Source organism: Chelonoidis abingdonii, chromosome 7 (genome assembly GCF_003597395.2).
Source record: "Chelonoidis abingdonii isolate Lonesome George chromosome 7, CheloAbing_2.0, whole genome shotgun sequence".
NCBI lineage: Eukaryota > Metazoa > Chordata > Testudines > Testudinidae > Chelonoidis > Chelonoidis abingdonii.
In genome coordinates, this window is record NC_133775.1 from 37,841,712 (window position 1) to 37,855,225 (window position 13,514).

Consider the following 13,514-nt stretch of genomic DNA (forward strand, 5'->3'; position numbering starts at 1 on the left):
AGGATGAATTTAAGATGTAATAATACTAGATTAAAGATGGTTATGTGGTTAAAACATAGACCTTGGACTTGTCACTTAACCTCTCTGAGCCTCAATTTCCTCCTCTGTGAAGCTGGAATAATAATAATCCCCTACCTGAAAGCAAGTTGTGAGACTAATTCATTAACATTTGCAAATTACTTTTTGATTCTCAGATGGAATGTACTCTAGAAGTGCAAAGTATTGTTATAATTTACTCTCTGTAACTATTTAGTTTTGGAACAGAGAATACAATACATTGCTCTCTCTGATTTGTCTGAATACCACAGTCTTAAAATTCTAGCTGTTGAGTTTTTCTTGTAGTCAGTAACAGGCACACTGTGTTATTTGTAATTTATGTTCAGGTTAACTCCCAGGTCTTCTTTAAACTTCTGCTTTTACAATGTTTTACAGATAATTAGGTCTCAGGTGGCTGAGTGGTGTAATGGAGAGTGCCTTGGCCTTCTAGAGGGTGAAAGGATTCAGAGGTATTGGCTTTGCATCCTGGCAGAGTTGCAGTTCTTTTAACAGTGAGGGTAATTAACCATAAGAACAATTAACCCAGGGTTGTGGTGGATTCTTTATCCATGGCAGTTTTGAAATCAAGATTAGAAGTTTTAGTAAGAGATATTCTTTAGTTCAAATGGGAATTAATTCAGGGAAGTTCTATGGCCGGTGTTATGCAGGAAGTCAGACTAGATGATCATAGTGATCCCTTCTGGACTTACATTCTGTGAATCAAGATATTCCTGTGAACTAGCTGAGTAGAATGACACCTCCTGGGCCTGTGAATACACTAAATCACAGACAGTGTTTACATCGTCCGAGGTCACAGTTGGTATCAGAGCCAGGAATAGACCCCAGGAATTGTGATTCCAAATCCCATGCTCTAAAATTGGCTACATACTTTTGAAACACATCATCATATATTCTGAAGTATTCTTTAGTTATACATCATTGGAAATCTATTGCAGACAAAATGCCTGCTTAATGTTCCCAGGTAACACAAAACTTTCTACTTCTGGTAGTCTACCAGATCCTCAATTTACTTGCAAAAGCAAAACTGTTATTCACAAGTGAAGCTATCCAGATACATTTCCTCTGGTTATTATCTGCTGGACAGCTAGAATCTAATGGCTAAAATCTATATCTGCTCAACATAAGAACAACTGGATATGATACTGGTATCTTATGGTTCCAATCAGCCTCCTGGTATTATAGTAGTACTTCTATTTAACTGTATTTCTACTGCGCTCGGTCTGCTAGAGTTATGTTAGTTATTTTACATGGCATCTGCATTGTATATTGTGATAATTGAAAAGTCAACACAGCCCTGAGGCAGCATCACAATGGGATGGGAATAGTCAGTGGCATAACTCAGAAGAACGAGACAGGCAGGCAACAACAGAGGGGATCCACTGGCAACAACTGAATGTATCTGCATAGCAGTCAGGTTGAATCAGTATTGTAGAGGGCCTAGTAGCCCATGGAGCAAGACATGCCAAGGTATGCAGTACTGGCAACAACCAAATAAAGCAGTGAAGCAGTCAGAGAGAATCTGGACTCATGATGTGATAACACCATATGATGTCATGTTGCAGGGTAAATGAAGTGTCGCTATCTGTGAATGTCTTTGTCACATACAATCAACCCTTTATAGGGTAATTCCGATCCATTTGCTGGATAGTTTCTGTTGCCATGAGGATTATTAAATACAAAGCTAATAGTAGGTTGTTCCCTTCATCTGTTTTTTAAAGAGTATTTCAGAAACACGCCATATATAAATAACTGGCAGTTATTTGAATATTCCTAATCAGAATCAAATGCAATTACTCAAATTAAATGGCCAGAGTGGGGCTAAGTATCTTTTCCTATTAGCTGCTGTGGAAAGACAAATGACCACAGATGTGGTAAAATGGGAGTGGTGTGGAGAAATGAAATATTTCTTAACTGTACTGTCAACTTTTTTTCTATGAGTTCCTTTTCACAACCCCAACCAAACTTAATTAGCATGTGACATCTGTTCATGTGGCCAGGGTATGATCCTTGTGACCTGAAATGCTGTCACAGGGGCAGGTGATTTTTTCCATGAAGCAGGCAAATAGGTCTTTAAAGTGGAAGGTGCTAGGTTCTGTGCAAGTATTTGGCTCTACATACTGCAGCAATGCTGCTGGAACCTGGACCCTCACTACAGAATACCAGAGGGAGGGACAACGTAAGAATGGCCATACTGAGTCAGACCAAAGGTCCATCTAGCCCGGTATCCAGTCTTCCCACGGTGGGCAAGGCCAGGTACTTCAGAAGGAATGATCAGAACAAGTAATCATCAAGTGCTCCATCCCCTGTCACGCATTCCTTGCTTCTGACAAACATCGGCTAGGACACCATCCCTGCCCATCCTGGCTAATAGCTATTGATGGACCTATCCTCCATTTATCTAGTTCTTTTTTGAACCTTGTTATAGTCTTGGTCTTCACAACATCCATTGGCAAAGAGTTCCACAGGTTGACTGTGCGTTGTGTGAAAAAAGGCTTCCTTTTGTTTATTTTAAACCCGCTGCCTATTAATTGACTAGTTCGGGGCATCTTAATTTGTGGGAGCATGACCCTGAAATGGATTCCCAGAGATCAATTGCTGAGTCACACCCCACTGGTTGGGAAACTCACTCCTTCCAAAAAAAAAACCCAGTAATATCACAATGGACTTGGCCCAGTAAAAGCCAAGTCAAGAAAGCAAGGAGCAACTCTTTTCCTTTCTTCCTTTTGCCTCACCACATGCCTCCCCTTATTGTTCCCTAGCTAACCCGGTAGCAGCTCCTCAGACTTCCCCCTCTTCCTCCTGTGTGAGTGCACACTATTTGTAGCACTGGGACTCCTGTGCAAGTTTACTGTTTGTAGTGCTGGGGCAGGCAGGTCTAGGACAGCCCATAAATAAAGGCCCACTCCATCAGTTAAGGGGGAGGGGCCACTGTGTGAGTACAGGGGATAAGTGAGAAGTCTTTTATAGCTGTCCATCCCACTCAATTCACCCTGCACACTGAGTGCATGCCCCCATCCGCACTTGTACACCCATTCTGCCCACAGGAATCCTCTGCCCGGCAGCTAAAGTAACCCATGTTCCTTGCTGTGACCCCAGTGTCTCAGGCTTTTGAAAGATTGTGTGATTTGAATATATCACAGTAAAAGAAAGCTGCAGGTGGTTTTTGTGTCCTGGGTGGAAAGAAGCTGAATATCAGTGGTCTAAATGGCAAATGCCTGGGACTGAGAGGTAGGGTTCCTGTCTTGTGTCACTCGCTCTTGCGACTTTTTGCAAGAAAGGAAACCATTTTCTGCCTCAGTTTAGCCATCTGTAATATGGATCCAATAATGCATATTTCCTACTCCAGCTATTGTCTTAATTAATTATTGTTTGTACAGTTTATGAAAATTCTCAGAAAATAGGAGTTATTTTGTGTGCAAAGGATTGTCACTATTAATGATAAAATAATACAGCTATATGCTTACTTCTTTTCCCTTCTTTCATTTTATCTCTTAATTTCTGTTATTCTTCCTTTTCTTTCTTCTCTGCAACATCTGTGAAACATCAGTATTCATATTATTGTTGCAGGAAACTTATTTACATAGTCAGTTCAGTGGAAGGACATATTAGATCATCTAAGATAAAGACTTTTAATTACGTAAATTTCCTATACAATTCACTATGGACAATCCCATCATAATAGGCATTACTTCTGCACACTAAATCTTAATCTTCACCAACTCCAAATGAACTTGTTACAATAAGCATACATTTTATATAGGAGTTGTACAATTCCCACCGTAAAGTTACCAGCCTTTATATTCAGCAATATGACAACAGATCTATTACTAACAAATTTTACTGCCAGTCAAAATTCGGATCAGATATGTAAATGAGATCAAATCCATGCTGGCATATTATTTTCAGTTTTTATTAAAAAGGTAAATTGGGATTTTCATAAACTATCTCTTCAGGTTCCTTAATAAAAAAAAAATATTACAGTTAAAATCTGATGAGGTTTCTTGGGAGCATTTTTTGAAGGTTGTAACAGCAGTAAAGCCAGCAGGCCCAGTGCAGCAAAAGTAAGTATTTACTGAGCAAGAGAAGAATGCTTCTTTCCAGTTATTTTAATCATTTTATAGTATATCTTAAAAAAACACCAATGGAACCAATGCCTTCTCCACCAATTTCTGAGTACATCACAGTTTGCAAGAATTTTTTTTCTTGTGACTCTACAATCCCTATTGGCTATTTTGTTATTCTGTTTATACCACATTTAGGGCCAAATTCTGCTGCTTCTACTCATACTGGGTATCCTCATACTTGGTCTAACTGAAATCAGTGTAGTAAGGTATGAGTAAGTGTGAATACATGTAGCAGAATATGGCTCTGAGAATTCAATGGAATATTAAATTATGTCACCAGGGGAGGCACCAAGGTCCAATGGAAAGGGCACTGGACAGGGAATCAAGAGATCCGGATACTGTTCCTAGTTCTGCCACTGACCTACTGGGGTATCTTGGGCAAATCATTTAATCTCTCTGTGCCTCCATTTTCCCTCTCTCCTTTTGTCTGTCTTGTATCTATTAAGATGATAAGATTCTCAGGGCAGAGACTGGCTCTCACTGTATGTTTGTGCAGTTCCTTGCACAGTACAGCCTCAGTCTCAGTTAAGGGCTCTAGTTGCTATCATAATAAAAACAAATTAATTAATAATGCTAATAATCGTTCAGTTTCTATAGTAGGGTCTTAACAGAGGAAAGGCCTTTCCTTTCAGGACTCTTCATCCTTTAGCAAAGTTCTTTTTTTGCTTTCTCAGCTGCAGTTGAGAGGCTGGCTTGGTAATTCAGACAAAATTTATCATATAAATAGGAACACACATCTTTGATTATACCGAGTACTGCCTTGTCTACAATTTACCCTCTCTGCAGTAAAGGACCCAACATGATTAAGCAAAGAAATGATAGATTGTGTAGTATGTGTCAAGACGGTAAAAACATATTTTGCATCTAACTAGGAGATGATCATCAACAAAAGAATGAAAATCCAGAAGAAAAATATCTGAATATACAATAAACAAGCTACCCTGTTGCTGCCTTATATGACATTGTTGCTCCTCTTGTTCATACTGCTGTAACAAATGCCGTTGTAACCGGCAATATGGTAATTTTAGAAAGCTGTCATACTTTTTTTAATTATATGAATATTTTTAAGACATGTTCACATGTTCTATTACCAGACAACCTCGTCAGGAATGCCAGCAGCCTTTTTGGTTTTGGTGGGAAATGCCACTGTAATCTCTCAAATTGTAGAGCTGTATGGGATATTGCTCAGAGATTTTGAAAACACTGCTGTTTTGCTGAATAACAATACTTAGCTCCTACATAGCACTTGAAATCTCAAAGTACTTCACAAAGATGGCCCAGCGTCGTTATCCTTACTATACAGTCAGGGAAACTCAGGCATAGAGAAATTTAGTGACTTGCCCAAGATCACACAAGAAGTGCATTTCAGTGCAGAAATATAGCTGTTTTTTAACTCCACATTTGGTGCTTTACCTATTGCTGCTTCTTTTTTTGCCTTTGACATTATCACACACAGTACCGTGCCACTGCAACAGAATTACATACAATGGTCACAATACGGGAATGTGCTTTGATGATGGCAAATGTAGATACCCCAACAAACTGTGCAGCTAAGTATCCCACTTTCTGAGTTAGTTCATGTATGATATTTACCAACTTCTCATGTCTCTGGTCATTTTGGGGTCTAGTCTCACTAACTAGACATTCTTTGCATGGCATGATGAAATTCTGTGCTAAAATTCAGATGATAGGGAGTGCTGGCAGTTTTCCTATAGATGTGTCTTTGATGGAAAGAACAATTCTATAATAAGCCCATGATGAAAAACCCATCAATTGACTTAGTACCACGTTGCCATGGCAACAATGTAATGTTAATGAAATTGTGACAGTTTATGGAACTTTATAAAATGGGCTGCCTAAAAGAAGGAATCTTACTGGTCACCAGATATTTCAAACTGTGGCAATAATATTATAACCACATGCATTGTGACTTGTTAGCATCATTTTAAATACATTTATTTTTGAAAGAGCAACAGCACCCTAAAAGAAGTGAGATTATACAGGAAAACCTGCTCTTGTAAGTGCTTGATAGCACCTCGACTTCAGCCTTCTACCGTGTCACTATAACAGGATTACATACAATGGTCACAATACAGGAATGTGCTTTGATGATGGCAAATGTAGATACCACAACAAACAGTGCAGCTAAGTATCCCAATTTTTGAGTTAGATCTTGACTTGTATGATACTTACTAACTTCTGTCATGTTTCTGGCCATTGCTGGGTCTGGTTTCACTAACTAGACATTCCTTGCATCGTATGATGAAATTCTGTGCTAAAATATAGATGATAGAAAGGGACTGACTGCCCCTGCATGTCCCACTGCAGAAGTAGTATGAACGTTTCTGAAAAGTTAGAGGAAATCTTCAAATTTGTCTGTGGTCACGCTTTTCCAAAATATTACCCACTCGTTAGCTTCTAGGTCAGCTGAGTTGCTGTGCCAGGCTTTTATCCCTGGAGGCCGTCTGCTCTTCCGTCAGTGATATGAGTCATTTGGCTACAAGTACCGCTCTAGAGAACCAAGCTTTCTGTGAGTTGATTAATTCCTACCAGATGGAAGCCGAGATGTTGCTCTCCTTTCCCCTCCCTGTTCCCTTCCTTCCTTTCCTTTTTTGTTTCTCTCTTATTTTTTTGGGGGGGGGAGGTTGGAGGGAAAATCAATTATAGATAGATTAGATAAAGAATTAAAATCTTCTGGCAATCACAAATCTTGTTATATGTTGTAATTGCTTGTTTAAACAATTACAGAAATCTATAAAATAGACTAATCTGGCATTTTATCACTTTATGTATAATGATTACCGCTGAGTAGAGTTGGTTGAAACTTTTTGTACAGAAGCTTTTGCATCAAAAAAGTCATTTTGTCAAAATCCAAACATTTTGCAGAAATGTGCCAATTCTGACAAAATTTTTGTCTGAAAAAGGTTTTGTTGGTGGCAGCAGCAGTGATCCTTATGTCTCTCTCCTCTCACCCCCTATCTTCAGACACATTCCACCTGTCATCAGAGTGTGACACAGGATAAAGTAGCAGCGAGAAGCTGTGAGGGACCCAGGAAAAGTGGTGGTGGTAATGGGAATAGTCCCTTCTGCAGGAAATTCTGAGGTCAGTGTTTCATTTTGATTTGGAATGGAATAAACTGTGGAACTCTCAGAATTTCCCGTGGGATAGAAATTTCCTTCTTAAGCCATCTTTACCTCTTGTCAATTTTTGTTCTATTTTTTTCTCACAGCAAAACTTTCATTTTTTTAATGTTCATGCTGCAACCTTTCCTCATTGTTTTCACCTTGAAAATAAAGGGGAAAATTCATAATTCCCCACAGAGTCAGTATTATGGGACTTAAGCCAGAGCAAGCAGGTGAAGCCGTAAGCAGTGAAGTCCGTAAGGGCTGAGGATGTGAAGTTCAACCACCTTGAAACTGGGGCCGAGGCATGGCACTGTAGCTCAGCCCTCCACTGCTATCACTGCTTCATCCCATGGGTTTGAATAATGGCTGCAGTCTTTCAGGCTACTCATGCTGAGGCCACTGTATTTACGGAATCAGGGAACTTGGGACCCTCCTTATTCCTATCCCTGATCTGCTGTCCACACTGTTGTTTGAGAGGTTGGTACAGTGCCAACTCCACAACATAAAGGGCCTCGTGTCTGGGGTGAATTGCACCCAAAATATATAGGGATAGGGATAAAAATACCTAGCTTTTATATAGTGCTTTTCATCCATAGACCTTAACACTCTTTACAAAGGAGGTCAATGTTATTATCCCCATTTTACAGATGGGTAAACTGAGGCACGGGGAAGGCGGTGACTTGCCCAAAGTCATCCAGCAAAGCAGGGACAGAACCAGAAATTGAACCCAGGTCTTCTGAATCCCAGTCCAGTGCTCTATCCCCTAAGTGCTCCATCTTCAGTCTAATAAACTTGCTCCTCATTTTGAATCTATACTAGACCATTAGTAAAGATAAATGTTGAAAATGTCCACAGCAGTAAACTGTGAAAGAATGTGAAAAACAGATTCTTGTAGTGAATACACCTTCCACCCCAAAACCAAATATTCAGCTTCGATATATGTACTCTGTATGACAGTGAATTCCGTTCCAGAAGTCTGAGACGATATATACATATTTAACAATAATAATATTGGGATATTAAGTAACACATAGTGTATTTCAATATCGCTCCATTTGGTAACAGCCAGCTCCAAAACCTATTAAAGTCAATGTGAGTCTTTCCATTAACTCTAATGGGCTTGGATCAATCCTTACTATGGGTTCTTGTAAAAAGCTGAAATATTTTGGAGGAGTTGGAAAAGGAAGAAGTTAATAAAGCTTTGTTGTCTCTAAGGCTTGTGGGAAAGCTCTGCATTGAATTTATGACTTGATAAAAATAATTTAACTTAATATCTATTTTGCATTGGATGGTAGTTTTATTAAGCAGAACCAACAGCCAGCATTATTCAGGGTTGTAACTAGCTCATTAAAAATGATCTCATTTTCCCTAATTTTAATTTAACTCTTAGACTACGCCTTGCTGGAATTGCTAGAATGGTTACAGTTAGGCTTCTTAAGAATTTAAACACTATGGAAGCATAAGTCTTCAGAAAGGTAAGTGCAATATTGCTGTATGCTTGCTGTTAAAATACTGCTAATGTCAGAGCTTCTGCAAGACATTTAGGTGACGTTTCAGACAGTCCAATTTAGGAATTACAGCATCACCTTTAATTGCTTATTGTCTTTGATGTTACAGTTCTGTGCCCTTGTTTCATAAAATGTAAATGATGATGTGCTTTACTTCCAAGTCTGCATATATACCCCTTAAAAAAGTACATGGCAAAGCATCTTGCCAAGGGCACTGATGAAGAAATCTGACAAGAAGAAATATTTCTGAGACATCCAGTGATGGAGATGAAGACACCAATCATGTTAAATTATCCTCTAATGAAAATACGATGCAAACTGTGGCATCTAAGCAGATGTTAGCAGGATGTTATAGAAGCTAAAACTCACCTAATAGGCTTAATCTATAGGTTATTCTTAATGACCAAAGCAATGAAACTAGCATGAATTCTTTAAATGTATGGTATTTAACATTAAGGAAGTAAGCAGTGTATATTTACCAATGCATGCTGGGGATAGGTCTAGCTATGCTGCGGTTTATTGCCCTTTGATGTATCTTGAACAATCCTAAGGGCACTTTGGGTTGTGTTTCATATATTCCACTGAGATCATAACAGCAATGTAGAATAATTCCTTGGCCCAAAATTTCAAAAGTGCCTCAATCTTCCCTTTAAATAAATGTCTGTAATTTTTTTAATGCACAAGAGCATTAGTTGCTTAGCTACTTGATTTGCTCACGCTAGTGCTGCTTACATTTGCAGATTTTGGGAGTTGCAAATTTAGGTGCTATATTTGAATGCATGACTCATAGGAAAAGAAACAAAGACCTCCACACGAACAATTTAATATTGACAAACACATTCTTTACAGGTTAATATGTAATAAATGAATGTTCTAAAAACTTTGTTTACCATAGGATGTCACTGTATGTAGTTGTGAGCCACGGAAAGATAACTAATTTTTTATTTTTCATTATTTAATATTCCCCAGAACTTCTCCAGAACAATACAAAAAGTCAGGTTCTCTTATGAAAGCATCCTGTTTATGAAATCTTTTCTCTTTGAAATTCTGATCCTTTTTTATTCAGTCACAATATTATTTATTCGGCTATCAGGATATATACAGTGCAGTGCTGAAAAGCATTCATTATGCTGTTATCCAAAGATAATTTGATAGTCTCTAAGTATATTTTACTATCACAATGGTTTCAGCCATTATGGTCCCACTTGAAACTATGACTTGAAATATCTTATGTTATTCATGTTATCCTTATAGTGGTTTCACAATATATGTTTACATACATGTTAAAAACATGGTGTGGTATGCAGCTGTGTCAGTTTGTCCTGTGATCTCATCAGATTCTGCAAGGTAGGATAGGTCAGTAATTGGATGATCATCTATGATGAACCCCTAGGTTCTGTCGGAAGTAATGCTGGTGGTGACTCAGTAGGTGACACTCCCCTGTCTGAGTCAGTACTACTGGGCCAATGCATCAGCATTTTACTATAGAGAGCTAACCTGCTGGAAGTGCTGATCTTCAGATAAGACATAAAGCTGAGGTTGTGATCTAATGAGGCCATTAAAAATTCCATGTCACTTTTCACAAATGTTAACCCCTAGGGTTCTCTTTACATTCTGACTGGAACAATTACATTCTAGCTGCTTGAATACCCTAGGCAATCTCAGTTGTATATGGCACTGTTTTCTTCACTCCCTACCATGCTGCATGGTGTTGCTGCCCACTGTTAAACAGCTACTCTCTTTCACCCAGATGTGTCTGCATTTCATTGGTGGATGATGTGATTCCTGTGCAGAGTTCGGAAAGTGCTTTGGGATCTTTCAGGATGAAAAGCATTACATAATACAACACGTTGGGCTAGATTTTATTCAGGACTTAACCCAGCATAGCCTCTGGTGGAGGTCTCTGGTGAAGGGGCAGGGGACAGTCCGCCAGAGGAAAAGGATGAAGTGGTAGAAAGTCTCATTTATACTCTGGAGGTAATAAAGGGCCAGTGGAATCCAAAAAGTGGGTGGCACTCACTGGAAAAAGGGTCTAGTTAGGTAGCTGCAGGGCACTCTTATTCAGAGCGTCTTCTTGGTGACTTCCACTGATTAAACTTCTGTGGAAGCCTGGTGGAAATTAAAGCTGCCACATCTCTGGTAGGGATAGTGATGTGTGAGGGCATTTAATATCACTTATCTTGTGTGGAGGTGAATCACTCCAGGAGCACAAAGGGCTTAACTGGCTCTGGAAGGTGTAATTTACACCTTCCCATACCACTGTGCTAGATTCATTATTATTCATTATTTGATGCAGAGAAAATTAATGTCGAGTGAGTGGCTTATAAAATTGATATAAGGGCTCAGTCCTCATTTGGGGTAGCTGAAGTATGGGGAGAAAGTGGCTTTAAACCTCCTTTCTGATCCTGAGCTAGTCAGAGGCTGAAACAACTCCCAGCACATCATAGAGAAGCTTCAGGGTGACAGCCAGGGATATTAATATGTAAAAGCATGACGGTTAACAGAGAACAAAGGAGAGCTGGCCCTACTGTGGGTGATGTGGAGATGCTAATTTGGGATGATAAAACATAAAGATGGACAGAGAATACAATTATGTGGATATGCCTTGGTAAATTCTAAAAATGGAAGAGGAAAAAGAAGGAAGTGGAGCTGTCTAAAACATAGAATAGACTTCTGAATGGTTTGGGATACAGGCAATAAATATGGCATGCACAATACTGGGAACATCACTTGTGGGTGAGATAAGAAGCCAGGCATGTCAAATAAACCTGTGAATCAGGTTTAGTGGGACATGATCCAGCCCATATGGTTCCTAAACCTGCGTGTCTTTGCAAGGCCAATCCTCGTAAAGGTGAGAAGTCAATCTCTAAAACTGTATTATATTTGTCATTCTCTTTAGATAAACTTTGGGCCAGATCTTTGGGTGCTAACGCTCCACTGAGGCTAATAGAACTATGCAGATTTATAGCAGCTGAGGAGCTCATCTGTCCCACAGACATATGGGAAATTACCTGGGCCCACTGACGAGAACTGAGTTTTAGAGGCATAAGGTAACACAACTTTAGTGAACTGGGCTTATTCTTAATACTGTTACAACATGTCTATGTCACAATTTTATAGTGTGATAAATTTTGCCCTTGAAGAAACAACTGTTTTACAGTTAAAATACTCAGAGATATAATGTCAGGCTCTCTGGTTTAGCTTCTCTTTATATAACACTCCTGCACAAACCAACACCATTTGCCTCTTTGAGAGAAAGGGCTTAGCTACAAAGAGAATTATAGATGGGCTGCAGTGACATATTCAGAAATAATTCTACTGATGGTTTCTCCTTCCTCTTCTGACGTATGGAGTCACTGGACTCCAAGATTATTTTTCTCCTGTGTCACTTCAGCTAAATATTTTTGTAGTTTTAAGACTCTGAATCCAAGAACAAAATTATATTATATTGAAAATGTTGAAATTATCCCCCCTCTTAACAATAAAGCAATTATTTTGTTTTCTGAGAGAAAACTGATATGAAATTGTCTTTCTGTTATTGAGGCAGATTAAGAATTGCAGTTTTTTCTAATGCTCAGAAATATATATATCAAGCTTCTTTAAAGAAGACACAATGAACCATCCTGATGTCAGTTAATGATGGCGTTTAAGGCCTTTAAACAACTATGACCTTTTGTTGTTTGTCTGACTAACAATTGTTAATATATTACACATGCTACATAACACCCTTGTCCTTCCATGATAATGACTTCAGTGTCCAAGACTGTCTCATCACAACATGTGCTCAAAGTGGTTGATCTCATCCAGAGGTGAGTGGCTCCAGATGATCCTTTTGAGCTTTTTGTCAATTAAAATCCAGAGTGAAACTGAAGCCTAATTTCAGGAAAATATCCAGGCTCTAACTGGATCCCTCAGACTGCTTACGGGGTTGCTTTTATGACTTTAAATAATTTCCTGAATCCTGTCAGAATTGTGTCCTTTTATATGGAAGTTACTGAAGTTCAGAAACTTCATTCTTCTCTTAAAAATCTGAGAAATGTTGGGAAAATCTGTGATTGCTGGTTTCATTATAGTGACCTTGATTTTGTTTTTACTCTTTAATTTCATACTGGATAGAATAAGAAATTTTCTTCAGCATTTGGGATAAAAATCTTTTGCACAATTTGTTTTTATTTCCAACATGCACTTTCACAATGACTCAGTAGTGATAAACAGGTTTTGGTCAGTAGCTTCATGAACTGAAGACAAAACCAAGAGCTCAGCAATCTCACAGTCTACATACATTCTAATCCCAGAAACTGAACAATTAGCACAGAGTATTGGTATTTTGTGCATTAAAAAAATTAACATCTTCATTACTGTGTAGTGATATTGTGGCATTTGAAGGAGCATGGCAGGCACAGTAGCACTCTAGACATTTGGGAACAGATTTATTAACTGGAATGAGTGGCCAAATCTGTGGGCTCTGTCATCTCACTAAAGAAATTTATGTGTCGATTACTCAGGAGTCAGCAAGTCACTGCACAGCCACAACTGAAGAAGTTATTTTGAATCCTTTTCAGCCTCTGTGTAGCCCTGGCTTTTGTGCACTAGGCTGTGGGAAGATGTTCTGTAGCTGTACGACCCCCAGAACATGGTCAGTGTTCAGCAAATAGCTTACCCTGTACACAGGGCTATATTCACAGCCATTGTTGCTGCT

The 13,514-nt window shown here is 38.9% G+C and overlaps 1 long non-coding RNA gene across 1 annotated transcript in view; it reads right to left on the reverse strand.

Annotated features, from left to right (window-relative positions):
- Positions 1 to 3,521: 3,521 nt before the first annotated feature.
- The window catches only part of LOC116839214 (uncharacterized), a 58,038-nt gene continuing 48,045 nt past the window's right edge, over positions 3,522 to 13,514 (reverse strand). Inside the window, exon 4 of the long non-coding RNA XR_012656249.1 lies at positions 3,522 to 3,590. This is a non-coding gene — a long non-coding RNA (uncharacterized LOC116839214). The remainder of the gene's footprint in view (positions 3,591 to 13,514) is intronic.